Source organism: Micromys minutus (genome assembly GCF_963924665.1).
Source record: "Micromys minutus genome assembly, chromosome: 8".
Lineage (NCBI taxonomy): Eukaryota > Metazoa > Chordata > Mammalia > Rodentia > Muridae > Micromys > Micromys minutus.
This window is the reverse complement of record NC_137977.1, coordinates 26002929-26022769: the sequence shown is the minus strand read 5'-3', so window position 1 is coordinate 26022769 and position 19841 is coordinate 26002929. Positions and strand designations below refer to the sequence as shown.

Here is a 19841-nt window from a genome sequence, read left to right as displayed (position 1 = left end):
CTAAATGGGCCAATGTTCCAAGTAGATCCAGAAAAGTTATTGAGGTAAATGTGAGTGAGCCAGGCGATGTGACACAAGGAGGCAGTCGTACCCAAGTTAGCAACAATCCAGGGAAGGATGGACCCACAAAAGGCTCTGCTGACTGACAGTTGTTTCATCAAGAGTGTCATGGTGAAGATGCTGGCTGCCTCCTGACTGCTCTGTGGCCTTGGAACCACATTCCTCAGTCCTACAGACAGAGAAAGCACAGCCTGCCAACTTCATAGCATTTATTCCTCAGGACTTCTGCTTTCTGCCGGACCAGGGCTTCTGAAATTGAATATACTCATGAGTCACCTGTAGGGAATCTTGGGAACTTGAGAGTCAAGGAGGACTCTTCAGTAGTAGTAGCATCAGAATTGACAGCTGAGCAATGAGTGGGTTGACAAAGAGCCAAGAGACAAAGCATGTCTGGGGTTCAAGGACTAGTGTTGGAGCAAAGGGAACAGCAACTGTCGGATGCTGGGAAGTTGGGGAAAGCTGCAGTATGGTTGGAGCACCACTGAGAAAGAAGAGCAAAGAAGAGAAAGTAGAGTGATGGAGTCAGGGGGAGCCCATAAGATGCTCAGCTCACAAAGCACACATCCCATCACTTAGCTACTCCCTCAGCTTCAATGGGAGCATTTTTGAGCAAGCAAGGGGACCTAAAACTATCTCAAGAAAATTGATCCAGGAGCATAGTGATTGAAAGCACATGGCCTCAGATATGGTGGCAGTCGTGGAGAAAATAAAAGAAGTCAGAATGATGATGCACTTTGGAGACAGAACGTGCTGGTGAGTTAGATGAGAAGAGGTGAAATGCTCTTTGTGTCTTAGGCTGAGGCACTGAGAACATTTACTAAAATTTGAAATATTGGGCAAAGAAGAGTTTGGGGAGCCAACAGTTCCCTAACATAAAAATAATTAGTGCATTTCCAAGCTTAAGTGCCAAACAGGCAATGGAATGTAAAGTCTGACTATATATGATCTCCACACCCCCTCTGCACATTCCCACTTACCATATCCCCATGGATTCATAAATGCCTCCAAATGGACAGTTTCCTTTCCATTTCCCAGGTGCTTTTTCTTACTACCTAGTGACCTTTGCCCAATATACCTGCCACTCTTAGCATCTTGAAACACTAATTATGTAAACATACTAGCTACCTTACTCCTCAAATAACCATTCTGTGGGAACTCCTATTGAAACTAGAGAGCATGAGATAGCTCAGTCCTTAAAGCATTTGCCTAGCATGCATGAATCTCTGGGTTCAATCCCCAGGACTGCATCAAACTAGGTATGGTGGAACATGTCTGTAATCTTGGCACTTAGGAGGTAAAGGCAGAAGAACCAGGAGTTGGAGGTCAGCCTCAATTACACAGTAAGTTTGAGGCCAGCCTGGGTTATGAGACCCTCAGCAAACAGACAACAAAATAAAATCTAGATGCCAGAAGTGTGGTAGCAGGTGCTTCTAATACGAGCACTGAGGAGCTGGAGCGGGGTTGAGAGTTCCAGGCCACTGTAGGACACACAGGAAGATCCTGTCTCAATACACAAATGAAACATCTAGATCTTTAGTGATGTGCCATATTTTCTTTATGAGAATTATATATACACGTTACTCTCTCATGGTGGTGAAAATTCTAAAATGTGGGGGGTTTAGAACCACTTCCTTAATTTATTTTTACACTGTCTTCCATGCTGTACAGAAATGTGCTCAGCACAGAGAGAACTCCACATTCGGTGTGCCGAGAAAGTGAGCCACAAATGAGGAGGCTCTGTCCTGAATGAGTGTCAGTTCACTGTAGTCATTGGTGGTCAAAGGGGAGTTCTCCGAACCCTTAGAAGACTTTAAGATAGCAGTGCTCCTGGATCAGTGTCTAGGGCTATCCCATGCAAAAAGTCTCAACACACATGTGTCTTAAATGTGTGTCATCTGCTCTGGGCAAATGACACTTTTCTTGAGAAAAATATTAATCTAATTAAGGAACCCACTGATGATTCTATTGTTAGAAAAATAAGTTCCTTCCTAATAAAAGTATTAGGTTTGTAAATTGCTTTTCTGTTGTTATTTTATTTTATCCTTACTGTTACAAGGCCACCCCATGCCCAGCTCTTACAGAAGTAGACATTGTCCCACTTCGATTTCTACCTGCATGTATCAGCATTCTGCTAGGGCCCTGGAATCGGAGGCTGAACCCCAATGCCTTCTGCCCTTATGTCCACTCTGTCCATGAGCCCCAATGAAAACCAGATTTATCCATTCTCGTGCCATTTAGTACATGATGTGCTAGGTCATGGATTCTGGAAATGGGAAGAAATGTTGAGAAGTCAGATATCAGGTAGTGGGGTCTTGCTATGCAAGAGACCTGAAAGCGAGGAGGGATGGCTGTGGAGGGAGGCTGGGCTGTCTGTGGCCTGAGCTCAGAAAGGCAGAGGTAGAGGCCACATAGCATGAACGGAGGAGGGAAAACATGTATGTAGATGGAGAAGCGGAGGAGAGCGTGGAGACAGAGAAGCAGAGAAGGATATAGGACAAGGATGGCAAGAAGACACGGCCAACAATGGTGGCCACCACCAATGTAATGTCAACCACATGCCAGACACTGCAGTAGACATTTTCTACCATTTTTATTATTAAGTTATCCCACTAACCCTGGAGGAGGTAAGGTTCTTTTACCCATTTCACAGATGAGGAGCCTGAGGGTACAGGGTGGGGTGGGGTTGGGGCTGGTAAGTTACTCAGGATCACTGGGTTAGGGACTTCAAAAGCTGAGATTCAGTCCCAGCTCTAGTCTCCCCACCTTCTGATCTTGATTCAGGAACATTGCTCCCACTGAGCCTGCCATAGCTGAGGAACGAGATGTCTCCTGGCACCCCAGAGAGCAAGGTGCTGAGTGATGAGCTAATCTGGGAGCATAACTCAAACCCTTCTGTGACTGGACTGTCTCAGAGCCGATGTACTACTCATCTGTCACCAGGAGTACTCACACCATTGTGTCTGGCCCTACCTAAAGGACTTTTTTATTGTCTGCCCTTCGCCATGAGTTATGCCACTTTCCATTTTAAGCAGGGAGCTTCAGGAGATGACCACAGTGTAAGCCATGATTTAAAGCTAAGTACTGCCTGGGTAGTTACTCACCCCCTTCAAGATGTGGCTGGCACACACCCTCCCACCCGGGACACTGCGGGAAGACCTGCCTGCCTGCTGAACCTTGAAGGCAATCTGGATGCCCCAGAGTCAGGCTGGCCTGGTGCCAGGGTGTGTGGGGGCTGGTGGCTTGGCCGGCTCTCCACCTGAAATGTTGGCTTGTTTCTGAGCCCCCTGTGTATACTAAGGCCGTGTTACTTTCAAGTCCAAGTGGCATCTGCTGAGTGCCTACTATGTGCCAGGAATTCTGGTTTTCTGCTAGAGAACCCACCAGCAGCTTCATAGCTACCAGTCTAGGGAAGATAAGTGGGCAATTATAGTAAACTGTCCCAATCAATTAATAAAACATGTAATCTGGTGGTCCAGGGAGGTTTGGGGACCAGCAGCCACAGGACTGGATGCCACAGTAGACAAGGGGGGCAAAGAACTGGCTTTCAGAATTGTAGGCAAACAAAACAAGCTAAAGAGAGAAGTTTGAGGTCATTCTAAGTCACTGGAGAGCATAGTAGCCCGAGTTACAATGTAGGCATCTTTCACCCAGACAAAACCATTGTGTGTGTGTGTGTGTGTGTGTGTGTGTGTGTGTGTGTAAGACAGACAGACAAACAGACAGACAAGACAGACAGAGACAGAGAGACAGAGACAGAGGTGTGTGTAGGGAGGTAACCATGAAGGCAGGTGGGGCTAAAGATGCTGTTCAGTCAAAAAAGATGACAAATGTCCAGAGAAGCAGGTAGAAGTGGGGAAGGTAGGGAGGAGAAGGCTGGCTCAGGATGACCTAAGACCATCTGAGTCAGAGAAGCCAGGAGGCCCAGCTTAAAGAGAGCCCAGGCTTCCTGAGGGAAGAAGGCACCAGACACAGCCAGGCTCCTAGGGGATTCCTGGCCAGAGACATCTTCTAATCTATGAAGGCTCTCCTACCTCTTCAGAAAGCCTGCCACATGAAGCAGGTAAGGAGAAATTATATTCAAAGCCTTTTTTGTTATTTATGTGCTCCTGAGCCATTCTGGAGGGCACGGTTCTCGTAGTATGACTTCGGGTGAGCCAGGTAACTCGGAGCAATGTTCCTCCTGTGGTGGGTGGTAAAGATGAGGAGAAGTCAAAGTACATGAGAGCAGCCAGCCTTGCAAAGCTGTGCTGACACAGGCTGACAAACTTGTCTACTGTCCCCTTCTCAGTACACTTGCTAGTTTGCAGGTCAAAGACTGATGCTCAAAGGCTAACGGGGTGGCTCCGGTTCTGTGGTGGGCGTTGTGGAACCAGGGTATAACACAGATGTGGCTGACCACAGCTGTATGTTGGCAGAGGCATGAGGAAGTGAGGGTTAGATGAAGTCAGGTGACCCTCTTCCCCTGTGCTAAGTGCATGGCAAGGTGACCCTGCCTAATCACTTCTCTCCTTTGAACCTCAGGATCAGCTACAGAGAAAGTTCAAGTTCCATTTGAGGGGGGATCCCTGTTTTCCTAGAGGGAGACTTGAGTGAGGAATTTTCAGCACAAACTCAAAGCATTAACTTCTGGATGAGCAAGGGGCATATCCAGAATTAAAATTTCTATGGTTCTAAAAAAAATTCCTTGTAAATTGTATAATAATAACAATACAACACAAAAAAATAAAACCATTGATATTAAATAAACTGTTTAAGGCACCTTAGCTATAATCTTACCACTCAGTGCTGGCTATGATCATATTTTGAGAGGTGTATGTATTCTATAGTATGCATGTATGGGGCAAATGTATGTATGTAATTTGTAGTCTTTCCTTCCGGTCATACTAAGTGGTATTGCCTTTTGAAATCACAGTTCTTAATATCTGAAATCGTTATTGCCTGATTTAATCTTGTCCTTAAGGGAGACGTGTGCACTTAGTAAACAAGTTTGGAAGTCCACTAAGTCTCAGCAGAACTCACCATGACTACCACCCTGTCCAGATGAGTGGACAGCAACTGGACACGGTCTATGGGAAGGGATGTGATTAGGATGCACTTCTATCTTCCTTACTTACTAAAGTTTCTTTGTTAGAGTCTCATGTGGCTGAGGATGACTTTGAACTCAAGATCCTCCAGCTTCCACCTCCCAAGGGCTAGACTTACAGTTGTGTGTGCCAGGACACAGGCTTTATATGATGCTGAGAACTGAATCCAGGATCACTGAACTATACCCTTAGCCCATGTACTCTCTATTACTAACTATTGACACCATACTGCAGAGCTCCACGGCTAATTCATTCGGACTAGCCACAACTATGGGTTCGATATTCTCTCCTTTCTGTTGCTATGAATTGGACTTGTTTTAGATTTAACACATAAGCAATATCTGTGCCACCTGTCTGTCTGTAGCTGGCTGATATGCTTAGATAATACCTCTGGATCCATCCATCCTGGTACAAATGATAATATGTTCTTCTTCTGATGAAGGCTAAAGGTATTCCACTGTTGACAGACATCCAGGCTGATTCCTATCCTTAGCTGCAGTAAATGCAAGGATAAAAATATCTTGGTTGCAATAGATGTGGGGGATAAAGATGTCTATTTAATACAGTGATTTCAATATATTCAATAGTAGAATTGCTTGATATCTCTTCAGGCCCAATGATTTCTTTATTTTTAATATGTGTATCTGCCTGCATGTATGCCTGCCTATCATATAAATGCCTGGTACCCATGTAGGCCAGAAGAGGATGTTGAATTGTCTAGGACTGAAGTTATAGATGGTTGTAAGCTACTGTGTGGGTGCTGGGAACTGATTCCTGGTACTCTGCAAGAGTAACCAATGCTTTTAACAGATGAACCATGTTTCTACCCCATCCCCCATCCCAGGCCATTGTGAAGTTTTTTCTTATGTATTTTCTTTTAGTGCTTTATAGTTTTGGCTTTATACATAAGATGTTCATCCACTTTGAGTTGGTCTTTTTATATGACCCAACAAAGTTATTACACATGCATTATATACCAGACCTATGTGAGAAACTGGGAATTAAAAGCTGAGCAAGACACATGGGGGTTCTATCCCTAATGCAAACAGACAGACAGACAGACAGACAAACAGACAGACAGCATGAGGCTTGCTCTGGGTTTGAGGGCAAGTGTCCTGTTTTTCCAGGGCAGGTAGGAGTGGAGACAGGACTGGTACAGAGAGGCCTAGGCCAACAGGAAAGCAAGATCAAAGGTGAACACAACACTGGCATATTTTGGAACTAGAAGTTCACTCTTGTTGGAAGCCACTGATGAATATGGTGCCAGGGAACTCCTGGGCCATCTGTTTTCTCTCAATACAAAGACCAGGAAACAGCTAGAATATAAACTCTGCAGATGTGCTCACCAACCGAGAATGGAGCCTGAACAGGACAGATTCTCCATGGCTGTTTGGAGAGTAAATAAAATAGGTCAGGCAGGTGGTCTCAGCCATCTTCTCTGGCATCTGCCAAGTGCCAGAGGAATCAGAAGTGGCTAGGGATTTGGAGCACTGCTTGCCTTCCCTGGCCTTACCCCCTCCTAGCAATGACAGCAGTTGTCAGAATAGTCAGAGCCATGTGGCTGGAAGGCAGGTCTGGATGTCACACTCATCTGCTGAAGCACAGGACATCTGTCTAGGCTCCCATAGGTGGAAAATGGGCAAAAGAGGAGTGGACAATGGTCCCAGTGCCCAGCCTGGCACAAGACGGTGTGCTGGCTCCTCTGCTAGGTGTCATCGCCTGAGCTATAATTATGTCTCATCTCAGTCAGCTGCTTCACATCTGAGCCCCACATTCCCAAGACATGCTGCCACCTTCTCAGAGAAGGTGCCTGGACTGGTGTCCCCAAAGTATTCTGGTCAGGCAGCTATGAAGACCGACTTTGCCCTTGGCAAACACACCTATACCTGGGAGGCTCCCTGACCTGCTATGTGGGCTTCTGCATGCACACCCCTGCTCTACCTGTCCACCACGTCATTCAGCAGCCAGAGTGACCTTTTAAAAATTGCCAATCTGATGATGTCACTGCCCCGCCTACCTCGTCTGGTCTTTCCCCATAGTCCTGCCAAAAAGGCCCACAAAGCTCCAAGTAATTTGCCAGCTGCTCTAACCACAACCTTCCCTCCTACTCCTTGATGGATTCTTTCCTCAACTGAAGTATTTCCTTTCTGGACTCAGCACTTTTGCATATGCCTTTCTCTACTGCCTTCTGATAGGAATAATCCTTTCTCTGGGACACCTTGCCATCTCTCAGGCTCTGTAGATTGCTTGTCATGGCTCCCAGAAGGTTTTCTACGTCACTGCTCTAAAGTCTAGTTCAGAGAACCCATTGGAGTGAACTTCAGGTGTCCCTCACTGTGGATGCCTTCCTCTCTGCTACTTTCCCCATGCCTGGCACAGCTAGGTGCTCATCAATGCATGTTATGTGAAGGCATAATATTCAGATTCCTGAACCCATGGAAGCAACCTCTCCAAATAAAATCAGGGCAAGAAAGAAACCAAAACACAGCATATTGTCTTGTTTCAGTGTTGCCATTTCATCTAGGATGGATTTGCCTGCTTCTGTGCTTGGGTAGGCCTGAGTTAATTCTCAGAACAGTCTGTGCCTTTGTAGTAGGCCATGCCAAAGCAAAGCCTTGGAGAAAACCCACAAACATCAGACCATGTCCAGGTACTTATGCATGGCCCCAGCCTCCTTCTACACAACAGAGCAAGAGCAAGGAGCCTGCCCTCCTCTTGCCCCTGCTCTGTTTTGCTTCCTCCTCCACCCACCACCCCCACCCCAGTAGCAAAAACAATTATTCAGTAAAGAAAATAAGGGTAATGGAAAGAAAGAGAAAAAAAATAAACATTGAAATGGGCAGTGTCCCTTAGCTACTACTTACACACACACACACACACACACACACACAGTAGATTTCAAGACATTTCAGCAGCTTTGCTAAAGGAAGAAAAATAATCAAGTTTGCTCCCCTTAGGTGGCACCACTTTACAAAAAGAGAGTTACTGAGGCCCACGGTTCACACACAGCAAGGTATTCATCAGAGTCCCCTGGGGTAACCTGCAAGACATGGGACTGCCAGGCTTACTTGGCCCAGTGCATTAGAACTAAGAAAAGGAACTTAGTCGTACTTCCCAGAGAGATGGATGGGCCACACACAGAAGAAAGCTCAGGATGTGAGCAGCATGATGGGTCCCGTGCTGATAATGGAAGAGGCAGCTGAGGAGGAAGCTCCTATCTCCCAGGAACTCCAAAGGCAGGTGCCAAAGATGCTGAACAAAGAAAAATGCCACATGTCAGATTATGGCATGCAGGAAGACGGAATCTGCTGGTCTCTCTTGTAGTGCAAGTGGGAGGGAAGGGGCAGATTCCACTCATTCACTAAGTTAACACTGAACTCAGCCTATATATAGCAAGAGGGACCAGTGGCAGCTAGACTAGAAAGGCAATGCTGGCAGTGGGATTGGCCAGAGGCTGGTAGTAGCTCATCATCTCCATCAAGACCTTTGTACATGTGGAGTGTGTTTAGCGAGTTACATCAATTACTCCCACCTGGCCACCTCACACACAATTATTACCATCATCAGTCTATGAGATAGAATGTTGAGATTCAGGAAATCTGGGGGACTTGCTTAGAGTTACCAGTGAAATAGATGGGAAGCCAGGTCCCAAAATTTGGAGTTATAGTGCACCTTCCTGATTTCTTGGTGCCTATAATCAAATAGAAATCAGAAGATAAGCCTTCTGCTCTTCCAAACATGTACTAGAAAGAGCCACTAAGCTCTGTATATAGCGTGCTAGCATTCCTAGCCCCAGGTTTTGAACTCTTCCACATTCTTCCCACTAGCCAGTTCCAAAGGCTTACAAACCACATGCTCAGATTTATCACAGAGACAACCCCACTTCCTATATCAACTTCTGTACTTGTTAATTTTTATGCTACTGTGGTAAAAAAAAAAAAAAAATGCTGACAAAACAGCCTAAGGGAGGAGGGGTTTATTTTGATGTAAAGTCTGAGGGAATGCATGGTGGCAGGAACATGAGGTTGCTGTGTCCTCACTCGGGAAGCAGGCAGTGATGGACACTAGCTCTTAGCTCACTTTTTCCCTTTTTATACAGTCTAGAACACCAACCTGCATGATGCTGTAGGTTGGGTCTTCCCAATTCATTCAACCAAGTGGAGAAAATCCCTCAGAATATGCCCAGAGACCTATCTCTTCAAACATTTCTAGATCCTGTTGACAATCGATATTAACCATTACAATATGTTTATATAAGTGTACGTTCATATAATCTCATTTTATAAAAATGTTTACATTTTTAATATAAAAATTAACGAAAGAGCCCCGCATCGTGGCACACAATTTATAAACTCGGCAGCACCCAGGAGATAGAGGAAGGAGGATCAGAAGATCAAGGCAAGCCTCTAGTACACAGAAAGTTTGAGGTCAGCTTGAACTACATAAGACTGTCAAAAAGAAAAGAAAATGTAATAGGAATTAATTCTGGCAGAAATAATCATATACCTTAAACTAGTTTCATCATAATTATGTATATATTCTAATTTTCCTATTTTTGCCTACCTGTGTGAATTGTCCACCTCCTGATTATTTGTTGAATTGATATGACAAATCTAAAAATTAGACCTGTTCCTCAGGTATGGGGCACGGTGCCCCTGTGGTTCAGGAGAAGACATGTGTCTTAGAGATGCTGTGATAGCAAATGAAAACCCCTGCCAAGTCTCCATACGTTTTGAAAACATCCTTGTTTGAGATCTTTATGCTCCCAGCTCCCTGGAAGCACTGCCATTCTGTTGGCAACCTAAGTACCCCACAGGCAGGACACAACCAAAAACAAGATGGATGAGTCAGGGGCACTCTGCCTTCAAGGAATTTATGGCTGACTTGGACTTACGGGAAGTTTTTGCAATTACTATACAGAGTCCATTTCCTTCAATAAAGAGAGTTAAGTTCAACTTGACAAGTTGGAAGTAAGCACCGTGTATGGGAACTGAAAAAGGAAGCCTCACACCTGTGGTGAAGGAAACGGGAGAAGACATGAGTTCTGGGGAGGGAAGAGCCTCCTCTCCTGGAGGATCATTCTAGCAGCTTGATTTCCTCCTGTGTTTTTAATGCACAAACAACAGCATCAAAATAATAAATGAGCAACTGACTAAAGTAATGACCCAGCCAGCATGGGAGGTAATTTCAGAACGGAAATCTGAGTCTGGTCAGATAGATTCTGCTGAGAGAATGACTGAAGAGAGAAGCTCCTTGAAGCAGATAACATTTCTTTGTAATGTTTGCCTTGCGGGAAGGCATCCTTTCACAGGAAGAAGGCCAAATCCGGTCTATTTTTGTAGGAGCATTTCAAGTGGTCAGTTGACTTATTTCCTGTGGTTCCCAGAAATTCTGCAGCAGACTCTGAAGAGGATGTTGGTGATAGGGAACAGGGACTTGATGAGTGAGAATCAGTAATTATCTCTATATTTGCCTCTTTTTTTCCCCCATAAAAATAGTCTAGGGAAAAGCCACCTGTTTAAAAAGTGCAAGCTTCATTACGAAAGAGCTTAGGGAGGTACGTGAAAGTCTCTCAGTGTGGCAGAGTCCTTGGGTCAAGAATTTGCAGCCTGAATTTTCATTTACCTGCTCATTCCCTCTCCCTCTCTCTTCCTCATAACACAGCAAGCATTGGGGCCAACCCTTGAGGGCTAAGAAGGTGAAGAAAAAATGGGCTCTATCCCTAGGAGTTCACTGTCTAAGAAAAGAGACACACCAAAAAGGAGCTCACAGTGAGGGATAAATAATTAATTACAAGCTGTGGTAAGGAAGAAAAGAACAGGAGGCTACACAGAACCTGGAGAGATGGCTCAGTGGTTTAGAGTGCTTGCTACCCTTGCAGGGGTACCACATTTGATTCCCAGTACCTACACGGTGGCTTACAACTAATTATCCATAACTCAAGTTCCAGGAGACCCCACACCATCATCTAACTTCTGTGAATACTAGGCATGATCATGGTGCACATACCCACATATAGGCAAAATATTCATATGCAGAAAGCTTTCAAAAATTGATAAATACATTTTTGAGAGAGAGAAAGAGAACATAGGGGAAGACAGACAATAAACCTGGATGAGGAGGTCAAGGAACATCTCTAAGGAGGTGGCCCCTCAGCTACCACCCAAAGGGCAAGTGGAAGCCAGCCAATAGCTACTGTTGGGGAAGGGCACTGCTGAAGAGGGAACAGTTTGTTGGAAGGCTGTATGATGACCACAATGAACTTAGGATCCAAGAGTAGGTGAGAAGGAGGCTGGGATGGGGGAACAAAGTAGTGTGGGGGTGTGCTGGGCCACATAGCATCATAAGGGCCATACCAGGATTTGGATCTTGCTTTATAGAAATGCAAAATTATAGGAAATTTTAAGCCAGGGACTGATCAGGCTGAGACCGATTTTTAGAGCTCTCTCTGATACTATGCATTAAATAACATAACAAATTATATAAGGAAAGTGGGCTCAGATGGGTGTGAAGGCACATACCTTTAATCCCATTACTTAAGAAGCAGAGGCAGGTGGAACTTTGTGAGTTCAAGGCCAGCCTGATCTATATAGTGAGTTCTGGTACAGCCAAGGCTACACAGTTAGACCCTACCTCAAAAACAAAAACAAAGAAAGAAAAGAAAATGAAAGAAAAGAAGAAGAAACAGAACTGAAGATGTAGTAGACCAGTGCAGGAACTGGCAAAGGGGCTGGGAATGAGGTGTATATTTGGTAGGCCTTCACTGGGGTCAGAGTCTGATTGGTATACCGCAGGGTTGTCAGACTGGAACTGGGGTAGCATGAATGAAGCCATTGTTGTAGGCTTAGTTAGCAATCATGCAATGTTTTACTTAAAAACTTTAGTGTAATGGAGAAAATATTTATATTAGAAATAATAGCAATACTTACGAGGAAGAAGATGAAAAGACAGTTTAAGTAAGAACAGTGAAAATATGTGAAGAAAACAAACAGGGCATGAAACCTAAAGACGTGTGTGTATGGTGTGTGTGTGTGTGTGTGTGTGTGTGTGTGTGTGTGTGTATGTGTGTGTGTGTGTGTGTGTGTGTGTGTGTGACTATACACATGGACAGGTGTGCATGTACAGCAGTGAGACAGATGGCAGTAATAATCATAGGTTACCATGACATATTTAGGACTGAGATGAAGCAGGGCAGTGAGGGAAACTTCTTCAGACGAAGGTAATACAACAAAATTTGATGCTGAGAAGACAGGAGTCCTGCCTCAAAATGCTATGTGTTAATGAGGGTTTTCTCAAATCCTCCACACTGTGGAACCCTATAGTCTAAGGACTACCCTGGGGAAGGGCTCGTTAAGCAGCAACACTCATCTATGTATGTACTTCCTGTAAGACCAGATCTATGGGAATATCACACCACCATGGGGCTTAGTGCAATTGGATGAAAATGCTGGGAAATGCCTTCTCTCCACCCTACTCTATGAGCCTATCAAAAGGCAGATTTATAGAACTCTAGAAGAGCCTCTGGAACTTGACAAGACCAAGGAGGATCCGGGAATGTAGATCTTTGACTGTCCAGGGTAATTATACACATAAATATGGCAGCAGAGAGAAGACAGGAGACCCTTTGAAGCCTCTCCTTTCTTCTTGTTGCCCAATAGTTTTCAAAGGTCAATACTTAACTGTCTCCATTTTTTTTCAAACGGCCGCACCCGACATAGGGATTCTTTGATCCCTAAAACATGAGAAGGGTAGTGCATGCTGAAGAAGATAAATGACTTTGGAAGGTCAGATAGAAAACACACACAGAGGAGGAGGCCATGAGAACTGAAGGGCTGTGAGCACAGTGTGCTTTGAGCTACCAGCCAAGCTTGAGTAACCTTCACAGAGTGACCTTCTCTGACAGAGGGGTGGGCGGTCACAGCTAGCAGTACCTAACTGCCCTAAGCATTTTCTGAGAAATGGCATCTTGACCATAACATGTACCTTCCTGGAGATAAATGATACAAGGGCAGATTTATCTCTTAGGTTAGCTCTTGGGCATGAGATTTCAGCTCACTTCCAAGTGATTTCATCCCTTATCCAAGGCTAGCCATCCCTTCATACCTGCGGTGATAATGTTTTCCTGCTCCACATCCCTTCTATAATATGCAGTTGGGTGCTCCACTGTGTGGGGACCTGTATATGGAAAGCTATGCCACAGGATCTTCAGAGCCACAGGGAGCACTGAAATGTAGCGCAAATAGAAAACAGCCTTTTGGGGACTATTCATATGAGATCAGAGAGAGAGAATTAGTAAATACAAGGAAATCTAAAAATAACCAAAGTCCTTAAAAAGAAGAATCCCAAAGAGAGCAAGTATGCCCCTGTTCCACTGCAGCTCCTACAAAACCAGTCTGGAACCCTTGTGCCCAAGCTCCTAGTTCTTTTGTTCCTGTCCTTTTGCCTGTGATATCTACAGGGTCCCTTTGCAAACCCTGGGCCTGGCTCTCCCACTGGTTCCCAGCCTGGAAGTCTCAGGGTTCAGCAGAGGCCTCCATTGCTTTCTTTAAAGGTCTAGAAAGACTGACAAGCAAGCGCCATGGGTTTTCATTCCTTCCTTGGTACCCAAGTATCTTAAGCATCAGCCACCCCCTGGCCCTGCCACCTACTCTTCCGGAGACACTTGAATAGCATCTGTCAAGCCAAACCATGAGTTTTGTCCTTCGTTTTCATACTGTTTTAAGTGAACCAGGGCTATTGAAACGTAGGCTGCCCAACAGCAAAGTGATATAAACAAATGTTGAGGGGGCGAGGGCTTTATGTCTTGGCTAAGACACAGGTTAACTTTGCTGAAACATGCAGTCCCTCTATGGCACAGTTGTCTAGGGCTGAGAAAAAAAAAAAAAAATGGGCTAATTATACAGCTCACAGAAAGAGTAGAAAGCAGTCCCCAAAATGAGCCTCTGAGAGAAGCTCATTTGATCAAAGTGCTCCATGAAACTCCACTAGTTTAATTAAGAATCAACCCACCAAAATACAGTGGCAATGAGCAATGTAATAATAGCATCTACTGACACTTGTCATGTGACAGACTCCTGCCCAGGCCTTGTTCTGTTTCCTTATGACACTGTCAAAAAACTGGCACTCCTGGTTTTCTTCAGTGTGATCTGCTGTAGAGGGAACCTTGGGATACCTGCTAAAACATGACCTTTACCACTGTGCCATATGCCCAGTCCCAGGCAACCCAACAGAGGAACAGAAAGGCCAAGGAACTTGACATTCATAAAAGGGGTTAATGACACCACAGAAACCAACATTCAAGTTTCAAGGTGTGAGAACGCTCCCTTTGTGGGAACATTTCCAAACCTCTAAAGTCCGCTCTTTCCGAAGTGGGTTCTGGTCCTGTCCCACCTCTTTATCAGCTGATGAGGGTGACAATGATATCCTATGACCCTGGGTCACCTTGAGGCATACGAGGAATAAGCTGAAGGTGGCCATTGCAGCACATGGGAAGCATCCCTTCTCTGAGCTACACAAGTCACAAAGGCCGGTAGGATACAGGGGGCAGAGTAGGTGAAGGGTTACCCAGTACAAAGAGCACTTTTTCTCCTGATCACAGTCAATCCATGATTACAGTAACAGACTCTGGAAGCAGGAAACCTTATGTTCAGATCTTAAGCTTTCAGTACTACAATGGGACGGGATACATTTCAGAATTGATAATATAACTCTACTCATTTACCACCTTTGTTAAGAAGGGGGTGGGACAATGCTTCTCTAACAGAGTTTCTTTGAAAATTAATGTATTCAGCATGTTTAGGACCATGCCTGGCACCCTGTTCGTGTTTAAGAACTTTTACTGTTTATGGTTGTAGCCAGGGTAGGCTATTAGGTAATGCTTTGGTAGGGCAAGGCTTTGGCTGCTCTAAATAGATAACAAGCACATTCTTCTGACTGAGTTTGAAGATGTGAAGATTTCCAGGTCAGGAGCAGTGGGGCGGAGGTAGGGAAGCAGACAGGAGAAAAGACTTCACAAGCACCATCTTCCAAAGGGCAGGGAAGTCAGCTGACTTGAGGAAAGGAATGTCCTTGCTGGGCCCGCACTAGAGACTGTAAAGTTGCACAAGAGATTAAAAAGATTTTTTGGAGACACATCAGTAAGAGGAGGTTGAAGGAAGAAGATTGAGGGCTGCAGGAACCCCTGCAGAATCACTTAACATTTGGCTCTAAGCCCTGGCTTTAATGCATCAGTCTACAGGAAGGATCTTTCTGTTTAAGATGTGCACAGGTCCACAGGACACTCTGGACCAGAGTGTCCCATTAAAATTCAGACAGTACTAGGGCCAGCAGAGCACACTGCTGTGCCAGGCAGCCTCTGCTTTTCCTCTCTGTGTGGATCAGTTCTCTACGGGCACTTAAAAGAATGCCTGACCTCCGGTTGGATGATGGTCTTATGGAGAGGAGGAGGTTGGAGGGTGAATAAACCAGACTTCAGAGGATAAAATGCCTCAAATGGAGGGAGAAATAAAGCAGGTTGGAGATGACCCTCATGGGAAAGGAGTGCATCTGTCTCTTTGTCTCTATGGAGATATATAAGGGCAAAGCCTGAGGCTAAGTTATTCCAGTATTCAAGTGGAAAAGGCAAACAGATTTCTGTGAGCCCAAGGCCAACCTGGCGTACATAGCAAGTTCCAGGTTAAAGAGAGCTTCACAGAGAAACCCTGTCTTGCAAGACTGTTTTTAATAGAGTAGGGGTAGCTCATCTGTCATACATCACAGAACAACTCCAATGGGATCTGACACAGTCCCCTGATCAAACAATCAGATGGAAGTTAACAATAAATGGGTAAACAAGGACTTGAAAAAGGCTGTAGAGAGCTTGGCCACTGAGTTATAAAAGTACTTACAAATTTCGGGTTGGGAACTAGGGGCTTGGGGGCTCTCTTTTCCTTTCTTTCTCTAAATTCCCAGGACATCTACAGCATTCTCTCCACAGCATGTGACCAATACAAGTTACTGACACACTTGAAGTTTGTCATTTTGATGAACCCCAAATATTTGATTCTGGAAGCCCAGGAACAGTATATGTCCAGTAACTTGTGAGCTCCTTGGGATCAGAGGGCTCCTAAAGAACCGGAAAGGAGGGTGGAATGGAGGCCAGTGGTGGAGAACTTGCCTAGTACGCAGGGGAGAGTGGTTCAGACCCCAGCGATGAAAAGAACAGAGAGGAAGATGCCTTTCTTTCCTAGTAAGTGTGCTGACTTTTCTATGGTGTTATCCACTGGGCCAGGAGGTGGTCTCTCATAGTGGCTTGTGTCAGTATGACTTTTAATTCTAAAGCCAAATGAAACAATCAAACAACTGTCTCTTCCAGCTGTTTTCAGGGAGGTCATTTCCAAGCCCACGTACTGCTCTGAAACTGGCAGATTGCTCACTGTTGTGATTCACCAAAGGAGCTATAGAGAGAATAAAACTCCACCTGACTGTTACCTGTGCGGTAAACAAGCAAACGAACAGTGGCTTGTAAAAATCAGATTCCCATTCCATACCTTTGAATGGGCCTTTCAGAAACTGAACCAGTTTCTCGAGTTGGCCAGACTCGGCACACCGAGCGATTTCCATCTCTGATGAAGTTATTCTTTATTTCCTGTATGTTGTACAATCAAAACACACTACTACCTCTTACATCCCAGTATACTTCATTTTTCATACTGAAAAAAGAAAAAAGAAAAAAAAAGGCTTGTGTCCAATAGAACAGTAAGAACATCATAAAATATATATATATATATATATATATATACATATATATATATAGTTATTTTTTTGGAAGATAAATTTTATAAGACTGTTTTTTACTGTTGTTGGTCACAGCTAAGTAAGACTGGACATCTGACTTCTTTACCATTTCTGCAAGTTAAGTATGTTTGCAGGAGAAACTTAACTGCAGCCGACTTTCTTCCCGTTCCTTTGTGCATGCTCTGACTTTATTCTCTGTTTCTTGTGTAGAACCTCGGTCTGTGATTGTACTTTGATGGCTTGCTTGTGGCAATACTTCTCTGGTGGATTATCACTGTCTGCACAATAAATGTAACAGCCTCTGTGGTCAAAAAAAAAAAAAAAAAAGATTACTTAGGCTCCCTGTCATCACGGACAACACAACCTTCAAACCCACACAATCACAGAGAACTACCAATGGTGCATGACAGCCCCTAACCCAATGTTTCTCAACCTGGGTCACGACCCCTTTAGGATCAGACAGCTCTTTCCAAGGGTTGTATATCAGATAGCCTGCTTATCAGACATTTACGTTATGATTCATAACAGTAACAAAATCACAGTTATGAAGTAGCAATAAAAATACTTTTATGGGCTGGAGAGATGACTCAGCAGTTAAGAGCACTGACTGCTCTTCCAGAGGTCCTGAGTTCAATACCCAGCAACCACATGGTGGCTCACAACCATCTGTGATGGGATCCAGTGCCCTCTTCTGGTGTGTCTGAAGATATCTATAGTATACTCATATAAAATAAAATAAATCTTAAAAAAAATACTTTGATGGTTGGGGTCACTACAGCATGAGGAACTGTATTAAAGGGTCGCAGCATTGGGAAGGTTGAGAACCACTACTCTAAGCAACTGAGAAGACAGTTCCGCCAATGCATGTAAATGACAATGGGACATTCCAACTTAGCAGAAAGAATCTTCCCAAGTACTGCTTAAGCATCTTTAGATGTTGAGCACCTTGAGACTCTCATTCTACATCAACAGCACGAGGGTGTGTACAGTGACAGTCAAGTTAGCAACAACCAAATGCTCCCACATTCTCTAGGGTCAGGCTAAGCACTTTGGATGCAGTGTAGGTTAAGACCCACAGTGACTCGAAGCAGTGGCCGTCACTATGGGGGAAATAAGCATCTGCAAGAAAGAATAGTCTGCTAATGAATGCCCGATAAGATCTGAGCTCAAGTCGAATGGTACAGTGGTAAACCAGGAAGGTGGTGGGTAGAAAGAGAAGAAAGAACAGAATATTTTAAAATATATTTTTTAATTGAAATAGAATTCATCACTTTCCCACCTTTCCACCCTTCTTCTCCCTCCAGCCCATCCCAGGTTCCTTCCCTCAACCCCTTCTTTCTTCCCACCACTCAAGTGGACAGCCTTTTTTTCTTTATTATGGTTACATACACATGAATGTATATTTCTGCACAAATATGATTTGTTGAGTCTGGTTTTGTTGCTTGTATAAATGAGGCCACTCCACAATGGACAGCCAGTAAAGGGGCTCATCCCTAGGAGAGGGCATCTCTCCTCACAGCAGTCATTAGTTGACTTTGTCTAGGGTGGGACCCCATGTCATGTCCCCCTTCCCCATGTTAGCATGCCCACTGATACTGCCTTTGCTCCACTCCTGTTTCTGCAACCCTTTCTGTTGTGTACTCCCGGAAGCTGACTTCTAGCTACTAATGACCGTTCAATGATTTCTGCCTGGGCTATGATCTTTCAGGAACTTGACAGGTTTAACTCCTTTACTCTGGTCAAAGTTTACCCCAAAGTTGAGTACACAGTGTATTTTTAGTGATAGAAAAAAAAATATAAAAGGATTTTAGTTCATGGAAGAGACCTGGCTTGGGGACTATGGCTGATATGCCAGCCCAGGCCAGCCAGCCAGGTCACACTCAGATCCACCCAGAGCACCTAGGACACAGGAGGAGAAACAAAGAGAGCTGGGAACACGCTGTCTCCCTGCCCACAGCCAACTTTCCTTCGCAGACGGTATGCCTGCCTCAGGACTCTGTGTGGCAGAAATCAGGAGACCTGAATTCTTCCTTCCGGGCACTGTAACACATTTTCTTGGTCAGATAAGGAGGGCTGACCTCTAGATAAGAGTTTTGACCCTTGTTCTTCTGGACTCAGTCATTCTAACAGTATTTGTTCTGAAGGGGCAATGAAATAATAATTACAGGTGGGCACAGACTCCGGGGTCTGCTTCTATGGAAGGGGTTTCCTGTCTAATGTGATTGCAGTTAAAATCATGGAAGACTCTTGGCTCAGCCTCTCTGTCAATAACTTCAGGACAGCACCTGCCAATTAGGCCTCCTGATAACATGTTTCCATTGGGACAAACAGACAAAGATATCTGCCAAGTGGCTTCCATCTCTGAGCTCCAGAGACTAAGAAAGCAGGCAGTCAAGCGCTGGTTAAACTCCATTCACTCACTCAATCTACAAATATTTGTCAAGGGCCCGTTAGGTGCCAGGCATCTTGCCAGCCTCTGGGATGCCAAGGTGAACAAGACAGACCAGTTTCTGCCTCCATGGAGCTGGCAGACCAGTCACGAAAAGAAATAGCAACTAAACAATCAGGGGCATGAAGTTATTAGAAACTGATGCAGGGTTTCCGAAAGAATGGGAGGTGGTCCTGTGAGGGCAGGAGGAGCCCGGCTCAATTCTGAGAAGTCAGGAAAGGCTTTCAGAAAAAACTCCTGGTTGAACTGTGATCTGAAGACAAATGAACAGTTAAACCAGGTAGGTGGGGCAGAGGGAAAGGATTCCAGAGAGAAGGGAATGGACAAGTGGCCCAGAGTGGGAGGAAGTGCAGGAATCTCTAGGAATTAGAAGGCTGGTTTGCAGAGGATACTGGATAGGCATTGAGGCGGTGGGGGCTGGGAGGCCAGCGGACCAAGGCCTGGGCTTCCAGCAGGCTGTAGCAAGGTTTGGG

The 19841-nt window shown here is 44.8% G+C and overlaps 1 protein-coding gene across 2 annotated transcripts in view; it reads left to right on the top strand.

Moving 5' to 3' along the window:
* Positions 1-19841, top strand: part of FGF1 (fibroblast growth factor 1) — an 88740-nt gene that overhangs the window by 43202 nt on the left and 25697 nt on the right. The gene's annotated exons all lie outside the window — the stretch shown is intronic.